The following is a 15,034-nucleotide window of genomic DNA, read 5'->3' on the forward strand; positions in this document are numbered from 1 at the left end:
ATTGATAATTTTAAGGTGTCATATAAAGAAAACTAAATGTTTAGGCTTTTGTTCAAAATTGAAACCTTTTGAAATTTTTTTGTGAAGAAATGAACTTTCTCATTCTTGACAAATGTTGGTTGAATGAATACACACAGTTGCTCTCTCAGCAAACATATATACTTGCAACACACTGCCCATCATGCCAGACCTCCGAGATATAAAGATGACTAAGATAAAATTTATCCCCAGCAGCAGGCTCACAGTTTGCCTAGGGACCAGGCACTTAAACAAAAATTACAATCGGTCTAGGAACAGAGTGCTGAGGCAGCACAAAGAAAAGAGGCTGTAATGTTGCTTGGAGTCAACAAATACCTTATGGAAAAAAGTAGTCTATGGTTAAAACAAAACCCAGCTCTTCTACGTGCATTATTTTGTCATTTTTGATTAATAACATATTGAACATCAAGGGAAAAGGGCTGCAGAATTGCTGTAGAAGTGAACTGAAAGTCTGTGCCCCGTTCTCAATGTTGAGATTCTAACTCACTGGGCGATGGTATTAACAGGGATGAGGTCGTGGAGGTGGGGCCCGCTCCGATGGGATTAGTGCCCTTAGAGGAAGATGCCGAGGAGACTCCCGTCCCTTCCACCACAGGGCAGGGCTGCAAGCGGGTGGGTCTGGAGGTGAGGGGACGAGCTAAGAACCGCAGAAGAGCCAGTGCCTTGGGGAGACTGCGCGACTCAGAAGCTGAAGACAAGGCTTACGGCCCACTTAGGTCCCAGTGGCTTTGCGTGGATCAGTAACGGTCCTGAGTCACCGCCTCATCACTGTGTCATGGACAGGACGAGGTTACCCAACTCTCCGGCCAAGGTGCAAATGAAATGATTGAGCAAATGCTTTTCCGCAGGCGACTTGGGCTTTGAAGTGGCATCCTTTAAGAAATTTTTAATATTATCAAATATTTAGTAAAAAATATTTTAATGAATAGAAACAGGAGAGTAATTTTCTATGATTAAAACATTATAATTATAGAAGTGTTAAATATGTAACATTAACGTATTAATATAAAATGCAAATATTACATTTTCCCTATAATATTCCCAAGTAACTTATAAGAAAGATACAAACCATTCAGAAAATACTGTTTTTCAAACATAACATCTTAGAGTCTTTGAAATGTGTTACTTTGGCTTCTTGAACTTTGTATATAGTACTTGATATATATTTTACTATTTTCCTAAAGTTTTAAAAGTATATATATATATATATTATATATATTCACACAAAACATATAGATGGTAGTTTGGGAGATCACGTGTGCTGACTAAAGAAAGTAATATTTTACATTCAAATGACATGTTGGCTCATGTTATTCAGTTTGCACTGGGAGTAAGTCGGGAGGATGGTATATTGATGGATTTAGAGAAAAATGGATGAGTTCACACAGAGATAGGAAAAATAGTTCTCCAGACAACTGTAACCCAGAAAGTCTGATTAGGTACAGGGAAGGTATGAGAACCCTCCCCACGCTCTGCCCCTGCAGCTGACAAAGAAGACATTCTTTCTTTCTCTTTCTATAACCAGTTTTAGCCTCCATGAATACTCTGGAAAGAGAGAACTGATGCAGTTGAGAATGTCCTCAAAATTTTTATAATGTAAGGAATATGCAAGAGGATGCAATATGACTAAGATTGAGAAAATCAGCAAAAACTGTTTAATATTAAAACCAGACTTATTCCAGTTTTTATCTTTCAGTGAAAGCAAAACTTGTGGAAAGAAAAAGGATTATGTTAGTTGTAATAACAACATGATAAAATTATTTAAATAAAATAATGATAAAGTATCAACACTTACGACTAGGGTAAAAGAATAAAGCTATTTTCTTACTTCATCAGGCATAAGGCATGGTTGTTGATGTTACATAGATTTAATATACCACTAAGAAACATGATACAACTAAAATATAACAAGCCTAAGACAGTGTTGGTTGTAAAGTGCATCCTAGCTTTAGACATGTTAACAATGAGAGAAAAAAATAGTTTTAGAATTAACAAAATTGAGCAGTCCTTCAGAGACAGAGTTCTGGACTTGTAAACTCTGCTTTAAGAGAATGATTTTAAAAAGGCATTTTGTAGGAAGACAATGAAGAGATGGAGGGAGGAGGGAAGAATAGGAGGGAAAGGGAATGAAAGAGAAAACTAAGATATGTTATGTACACGTACCAACTCCACACCAGGAATGTAATTGTTATGTACTGCAGACATGTGTCAATAAAAAAAAGAGGCATTCCATCAGAATCACAGCAGACTTCTCAATGCAAACCCTCAAGGCAAAAAGAGCTTGGAGTGATGTATTTCAAGCCCTAAAGGAAAACAGCCTCCAACCCAGATTGATGTACCCTGCAAAACTATCTTTCAAAATTGATGGAGAAATAAGATACTTTCATGACAAAGAGCACCTCAGGAACTTCATTAACACCAAATCGGCACTCCAAAAAATTTTAGACAATACCCTAGGAAAAGACAATGAGGATCACAACCCCAGGAAACCCAGCAGAATGAATCCATTGGGTGTGACAAATTAAATGCAAAGGGGGAGAATCCAACAAAAAGAAAAAGTCATGACAAGGCTTTTAAAACTTTTAACTTCATCTCCCTAATGAGTGTATAATTCAATCTTATTATCGTACTGATCATTATTTTTCTGATTCTAGAGTTGCACACCTTTCCTTGTGCTGTACTGGCTATTTATCATCATCTTATGTCTACTTTTTAATTGGGTTGTCTATTAATGAGCTCTAAGAATTCTTTATATATTCTGGTCATAGATTATATGTATTGTAAATATGGTCTGTTTAAGGACTACTTTTCATTTTAATGATGTAATTTAAAGTTCTAAATTTTGATGGAATCTCATTTATCAATTTTTTTCTTTTACACATCATGTTTTTTGTATCCTAGGTAGTTCTTGCCTATCCTGAATTCATAAATATTTTCCCTTATAATTTCTTCTTAAAGTTTCATACTTTTAGGCTTTCATATTTAGGTTCATAGATCCCTTCAAGTTATTTTCATGTATGGAAATAAAGGGTTGAGATTAATTTTTTATATACAGATACCAGGTGTTCTAGTGCCATTTGCTGAAAACACTATCTCTTCCTCGGCTCTTGAATTGAGTTTATATTCTATAAAATGCTAATGTTAAATAATCTTTCAAAACTCAGTGGACCATATATGTATGGTTCTATTTCTAGATTCTCTGTTTTATTCCAGTGATCTATATGTCTTTCCTTACACCAACACTGCCTTGATTACTGTAGCTTTAGAAGAAGTCTTAAAATTAGGTACTAAACGACTTCCAACACTGTTTTTGTTTTTAACTTTTCTAGGTCCTTTGTACTCCTACATAACTTTTAAATTTCAATATCCAATTCTTCATTTATAGCAAGTATACACAGACCTGAATTTTTATATATACCTTGTGTTTTCTAATCCTGTTAAATTCAAGTACAAGTTCTAGGGGATCCTAGAGATTTCTTAGTATTTTCTCTGTAGATGATCATTTCATCTACATATAAAGATTTTGCTTCTGCCATGCCAATCCTGTCCTAATTGTGTCATTTTATTGCCAGACTATTTTGGTGGGGACTAGGTTTCAAAGTTTAATGGACAGATAAAGAGTAAGCATATCTGCCCTTGTTCCCCACCTTAAGGAGAAAGCATTGTATCTTCTCCATTCATATAAGGCGTTCTCACTGGAAGTATGGAGTACATGTCTTTAATCTGTTGAGAAGGTTCTGTTTTACTTCTAGGCTCCTGATAGCTTTTACCATGAACATCTATAGAATTTAGTCCAATACTTTTTCTCCAACTAGTGACAGGATCATATGGCTTTTTCCTTTCCTCTGTTGAAATGATGACTTTTGGGGGTGGATCTTCCAATGCTGACCCAACACTGCCATCCCTATAACAAAACCACTTTCTACATCCTGCCAGATCTGACTTCTAAGAGCTTGTTTTGTTAAACAAATTTCTATCTATGTTCATACTTTTTTCTTCTATTATCTTTATCTAGTTTTAGGATTAGCACAATGTTGAGTTCCCAAAATGAGGAGAGAAGTGTTCCTTCTTTTTTCTGCTTTAATTTTTTGATATAATTTATCAGTTTAAATGTTTGTGAGCCTGCTGTTGTCATATAGGTAGGTTTTCAAGCTAGGAATATACTTTCTTTAATAGGTGCTATTCAAATTGTATATTTCCTCCAGAGTTCGTTTCATTAATTTGTCTTCCAAGGTACTTCTTAGAAGTTGTCAAATTTATTTCAAAACAGATTTTTGTAATATGCTTTCTATATCCTTTTAAATTCTGTAAAATCTGTGGTAATGTCTCCTAGATCTTAATATTGTAATTTAAAAAATGTATAACTGATATTGTGTAACAGAAAGAAAAGGTCTAAAAGATCAGGGGAATTGTGAGGGGTAGGGGAAGGGGAAAAAGGGAAAGAAAAAAATATGAGGAGAGGAAAAAAAATGGAAACAAGGTCTTTGCAAAAAGGAAGGGCGGAGGGGGTGAAGGGAGGGCATACTCATGTAAAGGTACAAGATCCCAATGATGAATGTAACTGTATTTTATACTGAAAATGTACCAATAAACTTAACGGGGGGTGGGGGAGAGGCATTCTGTTACTTTGGCATATTTTTAGGAAAGGTGTGTCTAAATGCACAAGCCAGAAACCTAATTGGCTAAAACCGCAAAGATGATCCTGTGGGAAATTAAAAAATATTTGCCTTAATCTCCCATAACATTCTGCTAAGCACCATTGTGCTTATGCGATGCTGTGAATCAGAAGAAAAAGTCATCCAGCCTCTCTTCATTGTTCATGTTAAGAGTAATGACTATGATACATAGAAAGACAAATATATATGGGAAAACTAAATGCTGTATTTCCTCTTTGCACAGATACATGTGTCACAGACCTGCACTGATAACTGCTGTAACTGATACATGTAAAGAACCAGAAATAGCAAACATAATTCTTAATCAAAAGAAGAATAGTGCGCATTAGAGGCCCATTAGGATATCACAGCTATCGGGTGGAAACTGAAATTTAGGAAATCCAGAGTACATTTCCAAAGCATAGGTTTTGCAGATAGTGAGAAAGGTATTGGGAGCAGTTCATCAATGCCAGGCTGCATATGCTGTGCCCTGTCTGCCCACTACAAGGAGAGGTGGGGACAGTAACGGGGACAAACCTGCTCTGTACAGATAGTATTTGAGGTGCATTATCTTATGGCACAGAATGTTAATATCAATCTCTAATTGCCAAAAGGTACACATTAAAGGACAATAATCTCTAAATGCTTATCATATGTTCAGAGAAACACAATTCAGAAATCATGATTTATTTTGACAATCGCTAAAACCATAAATTTGACTTTGAGGCTTTTGATTCACAGTGGACCAAGATTTGGAGAAGCACTGAGAATCTCTTCTTCTTTCTTTTTTTTTCCCCTTAAATTCCTTTATTGGTACATTTTAGGTATACAATACATTTACATTTCTCATTGGGAACTTGTACCTTTACATGATGCATCTTGGTTCTTATTTTTTCCCCATTTCCTGTCCTCCCTTTACCTCCTCCACCCCTCCCTATTTATAAAATCTTTGTTTCCATTTTTTCCTTTCCCTTCTTTCCTTTCCCCTAGACCTTTTCTTCTTATTTCACATTATCAATTATTCATTTTAATCATTATGAAATCTCTTCTTTCTTGTTTCCATTTTCACTGATAGCAAATTCTAAGTTCTTTAGGCACAATCAAATTTAATATGCTGCCATTGTTTTTGAGTTGGGTATTTACAGAATAGAACAGCAGTTATAAATGATAGACAAGGTTAGAATATCCTACTGTATTTGTATCAGGAAAATAAAGGCGTAAAATCAGCCAACTGATAAAACTTCTGAGCTGTTTGAGAATCCCTCAGTATCATTTCAGTACATGATTCACTATTCAGGGTTATAGTCACACAACTAAAGATAGGTAAGTACAGATATTCATCTTTTTGTGTCTTTTAAAGCCTGTATGCAAATTTGCTTACTGTGTATCAAATACTGTGTTGACAGATTCAGTGAGATATTTTTTATCTTAATATTACTCCAGTTTTTAAAATTGCAAGCTTATTTTGCTTAACAAATAATCATTATCTTCTATTTTTTGGGCGGATAAATATAGATCTATTTTAATATAATAGTACCTTAAAATGAAATAGCTTCTAATTTTGACACCAATTACATTAAGTTACACTCTAACTTTATTTTTAAAATTGGGATTTTACAACATTAAAAACATGAAAACTAAAAGATGTCTATACAAACAGAACACTTAAGCCAATAAATGCACACCTTTTGTGTGTATGGGTGTTTGTGTGTGTGAATGTGTGTATAGCACTAGAAATTTCACCCAGGGCCTTCACACTGAGCCATATCTCCATCCATTTTTTATTTGTTAAATTTCAGACAGGATCTCAGTAAGTTACCCTGGCTGGGGATCCTTGCAGAAGGCTGGGATTTACAGGCCTGCCCCACCATGCTCATCCTGCACAATGCATTTATTTGATAGGTTTTGGTGGAAAGAACACGTTTTTTTCTCTAGTGCTAGTTCCTTTCATAGTCACTTAGAATGCATTTAATTAGCATAATAATCCCGTGGTGTAGTTACGACTGTCACATTTTTCAACTGAGGAAGTTGAAATATGGAAAGGTTAAGAGACTTGCCCAAGACCACACAGCGAATTAATTGGGTGTTCTAAGATCTCAACCCAGTCTTCCGGTTTTCGACTGTGAGCTTTTCCCTACTATTTTATGTGCTGCTAGCTAAACCAAGTGTTCGAACATAACAACCAGTCCATTTCAGGATTCCAATAAAAGTACAGTTAACAATAACTTTCTTCTAAAAATGACTTGTTTCTATTGACCAAAAAAGCCACAAGTTGTTGTATGCAATCATTCTTTGTAGCTAACAGCTGCTCTGTTTTATGCAGTTTCCCACAAGCACATCAAAGTTAATATCAATTAGAAAAGAGGAGAAAAATTATTTTGGGTCGCATAACATTTGACAAATGCTTTAGTAAATAAAACATTGCCAAGGAGCTAAAATAGTTTTTACTCTGCTGAAACTTTACTATCTTTCTATGCTGACTGTTTTTCAAAGGTGTCAACTGTGAATTACAAATTGATGAATGTTGGTCCCAGCCTTGTCTAAATGATGCAACTTGTCAGGATGCTCTGGGGGCTTATTTCTATGACTGCGCCCCTGGATTCCTAGGAGATCACTGTGAACTCAGCTTTGATGAGTGTCTCCATGTGTCTCAGCTGTGTCTCCATGTGTCTCCATGGAGGGTTGTGTGTGGACGGAGCAAATAGGTGCGTCTTCTCCTACAACTGGGTGTTTGGCTCAAAGAGACCTGGAACGATTGTACCACTCTGGTGAATTTAAACAACTTCTGCTTAAAATTCTCAGGTTACTTTATACTTAAATGACAAAACATGGTAGCATTCATATTTTACTAAAAAGTGTATTCTTTGGAGATATCTTTCATAGCGAGAATTTTCCAAGTTACTCTTGAAATACAGTAGAATAGAACTGCTCATACTATGGAAAATTATCAGCTTTTCAATTATATGAGATAAACCTGTTGTAAATAGGGAAGATGCAAAAACAAAGCTAAAGATTATTAAAATTGTGAATATAAGGTTTTATCTATATGATAAGTGGCAAAAGTAAATCTTTTAGAAATTTTATATAAAGTGTTGGCAAGGGCAGTAATATTGAACTATTCACATTTTTGAATTCCCAGGGAAATTGGGTGAATACCTTTGAGGAAGTATAATGGTTAGAAGTAACCATATAATATTTCTCCAAATAAAATTCTGTCACTGTCTTCCTCAAAGAAAGTCCAACAATATGTTATACCTTAATATAGATATAATAAATTTGTGTAATGGTAGTTGAGCTCACATAAAATATTTTGGAAAGAACTTTCCAGTACTTATGAAAATAACAAATAACTGAATTATCAAATGCATCAGTAATATTTAACAATATTGCATTTCAAATTATCTTTTTGATCCTTCAACAGCTCAATGGAAGACAAGATGCACGTTAATGTTCCTATATTACAATAAGATATCAAAATATAGCAAAGTTAGATGACTTCCACAAGTTCACACAGTTAATTCTTTGCAAAAGGAGGAACAGAATTTACATTTCCTTTACTTAGTAAGTAAGACATCATTCATCTCAAGTCTAATTTTAAAGTGAATGAGACTTAAAAGGAGAGCTATAAAAGGCATGTACACTTTAAATGTGCCCAAAATAGTAGGGCTTTAAATCAAGCAATGTGGTTGCACATTTCTTTTTTAAAATATAAAGCATAACTTTAATCACATTCCATATCCTTCTCTGACTTCAGCGTTTCCCAAATAATGTTCCAATGACATGAATCTATATTCTTGGAGACAGACAATTGGCCAGCACAGAGACAACCAGATTAGAAAGAACTTCTGACACAAGATTTCCAGAGGAAAACAAAGCTATCCCATGCACACTTTAGTGTCTCCAGAAAGCAGTAAACAGAAAGTATACAAAGCTTTCAGTTCCAGTGGAACTGTAAACAAAACAATGCTGAACTTTGCCACATTTTCTTGTCCTCTTGTGAATGTAGCATAAATATTTTTCAATTTTACTACTGGCATTGTATCTCTGTCTAAATTTTGAAAAGATAATCATGAAATCAACCAATGTAATTTGACTTTATTTTCCCACAATTAAAAAATTAACATATTTGCCATGATGCATATGAGAAAAAAAGGTTTTTGTAGACCAAAGGAATTATGCAATTGCAATTTTTAATTTCATAAGCTGAGGGACGCTAGCCAGCAAATCAAGCTCCTTGAGTATAGGGCTCTTATCTCTAATGTCTTATAGGTAGTAGATTTTTGAAAGTATTTCTAATTAAACAAATGGAATAATGAACAGAAGATTTCCCACTAGTCATATAAAATTACAGTCATTCATAACATCTATTATTACAATTTTGTTATAAAAGTCCAATTATCTGTGCTTGCTGGTAAATACACATAGCCATCTTGAACAGAACTGAAACTTCTCTATAATTCATAAATTATCTACTCCAGACATTCTATGTTCTAAGGTAAGTAGCAGATGCATTTTCTACAATACTAAAGAGAAGAGATCTCCCCTCTTCATAAAGTCAACAGTTCTCTCCATCAGATTTGTATTTTGGGACTGGCAGATATTCTCACACAATCAATGAAAGATTAATAACAGGAGGACTATAATATTCTTCTGATTTAAAAATAAAAGAATATTACAAGTACAATTTATTTAATAAGTGTTTTTCCTGAATTTTTCATATTTATTACTTCGTTTTTTTCATAAGGACCCTTTTATGGTACAAATAATTCTCTACTACTATCAATAATATGAACAATTTTATTTAGTACAATTTAATCAAAATTTATTCAGTACCTTGGGATACTTGAGACATTGGATGTATTTTATATGTACATTTAATTATCACAATAATGCTGTGATGTAAGTACTATTATCTTAAAATTATGGGTGAAAGAACGAAGAAAACAATCATGGTTTTCCAATAACTTTACATGAAGTTTTACTATAATTTTTTAAAAGATAATGAGAAGACACTGATATAAAAACACATAATGCATTCAGATATGTAAACATAATTTCCCAGTGAAGCAAGTACTAAGATGAAGCCACAGGTGTTAGGTCATGGCCAAAAGAAGAGACAGGATCCCTGGTACACGCCTGTAATCCCAGCACTCTGGGAGGCCAAGACAGGAAGACAGCAAGTCCAAGCTCAGCCTGGGCAACTTTGTGATTTAGTAAGACCTTTTACAAAAAAAGGGCAGGGGATAAAGCTCACTGAGAAGACAGAGAGACTGAGGGTGAGGATAAAAATATTTGATTTCCATTTGACTACAAGTTGACATGAAAATTTCATTTACCCCTCAGATACAGCTGTAACTGCACAGGTAGTGGATTCACAGGAACACACTGTGAGACCTTGATGCCTCTCTGTTGGTCAAAATCTTGTCACAATAATGCTACCTGTGAAGACAGTGTTGACAATTACATTTGTCACTGTTGGCCTAGTAAGTGACAAAATAGCTTACACTAACTTTATTGTTTCTTGCTTGCTTAGAATAGAAACAAACTAGTTATATAAAATGAAGCTAAAAATTATTGTCATAAAGATTTAAAACCAATTCATTCTTCTAATTATCATCTCTAATAGTATTCTTCGATGTTCACACATACTCCCAGTCACACGACACACACCATGTACAGTTGTAGATGACTAATATGCCCAATGATCAGAACAATTTAGAAGAAAAAGAAGGTGGAAAACCAATGGAAAGGTAAAATTCAACATGTTCTTAGTGGTGAATGATTCACTGGAAGGTGATTTCTGTTTCTTTAAGATGTTCTCTTAGACTACAGAAATATATAGAAACCCATGAAACAACATTAAAATTCTAGGAGCTTGTCTTATAATTCACAAAGTTTGTCAACATCATAATGATAGCACCCATAGGGGATAAAATATTTTGCAGAAATAGGAGTATTATCTAGACATTTATAAGGTCAAAAAGAATATAAGTAAAGCATATAAAACCATAACTAAAAATTACATGTAAGGGGTAATTAGACTGGAGTGGACAGGTGATACAAGGACAAGTAGAAAGCAGTACAGAATATGTGAAATACATTACTGACCACCTAAAGATACTGATTTTAATTTGGGTGAATAACTTCCTCGACTTTTTATCTAATTTAACTAGGATTTTATCGATAGAAATGAAAAGTACAGCATCTCCTCTCTTTTCTTTCTTGATCCACTGGGGGGGAAATGATAGAATTATTCAAGGTCTAGTTGTATAAGTTGACTATCTTTCTATCCTCATTCATTTGTTTAAAGAAGGGATAATCCTGTGGGTAGAAAGAAAACATGCAGAATAGAGTCTATCCCATCAGCAGTAGCTTCTGCTTGAGATATCTCATTGCCTGAGGGACATTTGATATCTTTGGTTAAGTATAATTTTGTAGATTAAAAAAAAAAAACTAAAAGTATAACTTGGTTTTCTCCCATAACTTAGAAATGTGTGTGTGTTACATGTTCCCACTTCAAATAATAATTAAGGGACATTTATTTGCTATCTTTTCATCATCAATTTGACCTCAATACTGAAAACTTCCCAAAATATGTTAATATGCAGGGTCTGTGCCCAGAAATAGGGTCTAAAGTAGACGATTTTGGAATAGGATAAATCTACCACAAGCTGAACAGATTTTAGTGAGTTGCCTCTAGATCCTTAAATTCTTCATCTGAAGAAGAGACTAAAAATACTTTACTGGTAGTATTGTTCTGAAGGGTAAAACTATAAAAGCAGAGTCTGTAATATATTAAGCCTCTAAAAAGGATAAATTTACTATATGCCAACCTGTACATCGTAAGATGGGATTTATGTACGTATGTGAGATGGATTCTGTTCTTCAGGGGTTGTACAACAGAGTCCAGCAGTTAGAAAATTTGTCTTAAAAGAAAAAAAAAAAAAAAAAAAAGAGCAAGCTGAGTGTAGTGATGCTCACCTGTAATCCCAGCACTCTGGAGGCTGAGGCAAGTTTGAGCCCAGCTCGAGGAATTTAGTGAGAAGGGGGCTCAAAAGAAAAATGAAAAAGTTCTGGAAAAGTAGCTTAGTGCAAATTCCCAATACTGCAAAAACAAAACAAAACAAAACAAAAAACAACCTGCATATGTTCCATTCAGCCACAGAGCTAATCATTTAAGCCACTTGGATTTCACTGAGGAGTTTACATATGTCAGGATCTGGGAATAAAAAAGACATCCATCCTTCTTCCAAAGAGCTAATTCTAGTATCCCTATGAGACTGTGCAAAAATATGTACAGCATGATCTTTGGCACTTTATAATAAATTGTGTAAAGGAAATAAAGGGAGAAGAAGTACAGGAGTGGATTGACCAAAGAGGCATCACTTGAGAATATTTGAAAGAGGACTGAACATGTACCAGAAATGTATACACTGGCTGTGTGACTTTGGACAATTAAATTCTCTGAGCCCCAGTTTCCTCATTTCTAAGTCAGAGATGCTGGAAATAATATCTACCTCATAAAGTTTTAAAATAGAGAAATCTATGAATATATATATATATATATATATATATATATATATATAAAGTGTCCAGCTCAGCCTGTTTCATAGAATGCCCTCAGTAAACACTCACTAGACACCAAAGGTAGGAGGTGGGCCATTCTCGACTCTAAGGTTAGCACTGAGTAACCTATTACTTTTTTAAGGAAAGAAGAAAACAAGGAGAAGATGGAGGAGGAAGAAGAAGCAGCAAGAAACAGTGGAAGACACACATAAAAAGAAGTTCCAACTGTGGACCTTTTAAGTGATTATTGGACCACACAGGGCGTGAGTTACAGAGATGGACCTGGGGAGGAAGACAGAAGCCCCATCACAGAGCTGCTTGTCTGCTTGCAGTCTGTGGAGCAGGAAGTTACACAATCTGACCTGTGAATTTTAAAGTAGCTCTCTGGCAGCTTCGTGAACGGCGACTGAGGGAGATATAACCAAAGGCAGGGGATCTAGTGAGAGGATTCTGCGAGAGTTTAAACAGAGCTGAGTCCCAGCATGGAGGCATCAGTCATGGGTGTGTATGAGGGGATGGATAGTTGGGAGAGTCATATGAAATAATGTGGTTCAGATTGAGGACAGTTCTGCCTCTGAGTTTCTGTCTTAGGTCACTGAATGTTGATGGTTTTGTTAGAAAATTCAGAATGTCTTTGTACCCTATTCTATTATATATAAAGAAGATGTAACACAGCCACCAACAGATCTAAGGAACAAAGAGCATTCGTTTGGATCACAATACCACTGCAGCAGCATGCAAGGGCAAGAATCCACTACCACGTCTACAGTCTTCATTTCAAAAGTGATGCATTCGGAGAAGTTGTCACCTTAACTGCTTATCTTAAAAGTTTTCCTCATGCCCAGATGTGATTGGATATGCTAAAAACAAACAATATAAAACCCCTGGGACTTGATTCAGTATTGTATTTCTTCTTTGTTCAGAGTTTTATGGAAAAACTTGTTAAAACTATCGAATATGGTCTTGACTGAAGGAGTCTATTTATATCTGTGGTTAAGGAGAACAGTAAATAAAATCCCCCCAGGGCCTCAGTGGTGAGGACGAGACTGGCAAAACTATAAATCAAAACTGTCCCAATGTTCAGGATTGGTGTGAGATAATGCATGAGCCAGAAAAGCAAAAGAAAAAAGGATTTTATCGTGCTTCTAAATTACTTTCTAACATGGCCTATGTAGGAATAAGTCTTGAATCTTAGAATGAAAAGATAATGGAAAATAAGCCAGGCTTCCTTCAATAAGTCCACTGTAGCCCCCCCAAAATCCAGCTTATAAAAATCTGTGGTGAAAATTATTATTTATTGTATATTTTGTATAAGCTGAAGTATGCTAAAAGTGTTTAAAAGGTAGTCATTCAAGTTTATGAGTGTTCCTTGGGGGAGGTCACTCCTTGTGAGATCTTAATCTGACAAGTTCATTTAGTTTATTTTTCTTTTTTTATTTTTCACTCTTAAGTTCCTTCTTCAGAGGGTGACTGAGAAAGGCCCCAAGGGTCATTTGTAATGAGCGTATTATACTATTGAGCAACAGAATTTGTGTGGTAGTTATTGTTTGACATATGACCCATTCGGGTTTTTTTAAAAGTTATAAAATGAGCAATCACATTTTCTTCCTATTACTAGTCAATTTTCTGGTTTATGTGCTAAGACAGAATTATAATATAAATTGTTACTATTTTCAACCATTACCTACTACTATTTTATTCTTAATTTTTTTCAGGGATTGAAGGTCTGATTGTTCAGTACTGGGCTGGAAAATAAAATAAACACAGTTCCTGTTTTTGTAAAGCTTAGTGTCAGCCCAGGGAGACGATACATACACATAAATACGTAATTAAACAATATAAAAAGTGCAGTGAAAGAAAAGGATTTGGTGGTGTGAGAGAAATGAGGTGATCTTATTCAGATGTCTTCATGGGGCAAGTAATTCTGAGACAGTGGTACCAAGTATAGTCTGGAAATTGAGTCAGAGCTGGCCAAGCAAAGGTACGGAGGAGTTTTCTAGAGAAGAGAGCAGCATCACGAAGGCCAGGGTGTGTAGAAATCATTCTCAGGGTGGAAGATGGTGAATGGGGTGAATGGGGAGATGGAAAGGAGCTTATATATAATAAGGGAGCATTTGGTCACATTAAGGATTTTGAATTTTATACAGTGTACAAAGGAACCCATTGTATGATTTTAAAATAAAAAATTATAATTTGATTTATAACTTAGCATTTTGGATTGTAAATTTTGTTTAAAAACATGTTTCTCAGCAGATTTAGTGACATTACAAAGTCACTTATATTGTAGATCTAATTAAGTTTAAGAACTTCATATATTTGTCCATCTCACAAAAAGGCTGATGTTATTTTATTATCCATCAACATTATATTAATGTTTTGCTAAATTTACCTTTGGGGGCTACCACGACACACAGTATATAAATAATAATAAATCAATAAGAAAAAGCCTAATAAAAAAGCAGGAAAATGTTATAAAACATTTTTGCATCAAAAAATGTTCAACTCAATAGTAGCTGAGGAAAATGTAAATTAAAATATTTTTATCCAACAAACTATTGAAAATTTTTATGTTTAGTGACAGTAAACATTGGGAAGGATTTGGAGTCATATACACACTTGTCCACTTGCTGGCCATATGTAAATGCAGAACTACTTTAAAGGCATTTTCCAGTCTACCAAAAAATGTATATAAACTATAACCTAGAAATTCCATTTGTAAGCATAAACTCTAGGGTTTTACTCAAGCACGTATTGGCATGAGTATTGATAATCAT

At 34.7% G+C, this 15,034-nt stretch overlaps 1 protein-coding gene across 1 annotated transcript in view; it reads left to right on the forward strand.

Moving 5' to 3' along the window:
- The window catches only part of Crb1 (crumbs cell polarity complex component 1), a 139,128-nt gene that overhangs the window by 7,594 nt on the left and 116,500 nt on the right, over positions 1–15,034 (forward strand).

This window comes from Heterocephalus glaber, unplaced genomic scaffold (assembly GCF_053883595.1).
Source record: "Heterocephalus glaber isolate CG9 unplaced genomic scaffold, H.glaber_assembly_v1.0 deba00001600, whole genome shotgun sequence".
NCBI lineage: Eukaryota > Metazoa > Chordata > Mammalia > Rodentia > Bathyergidae > Heterocephalus > Heterocephalus glaber.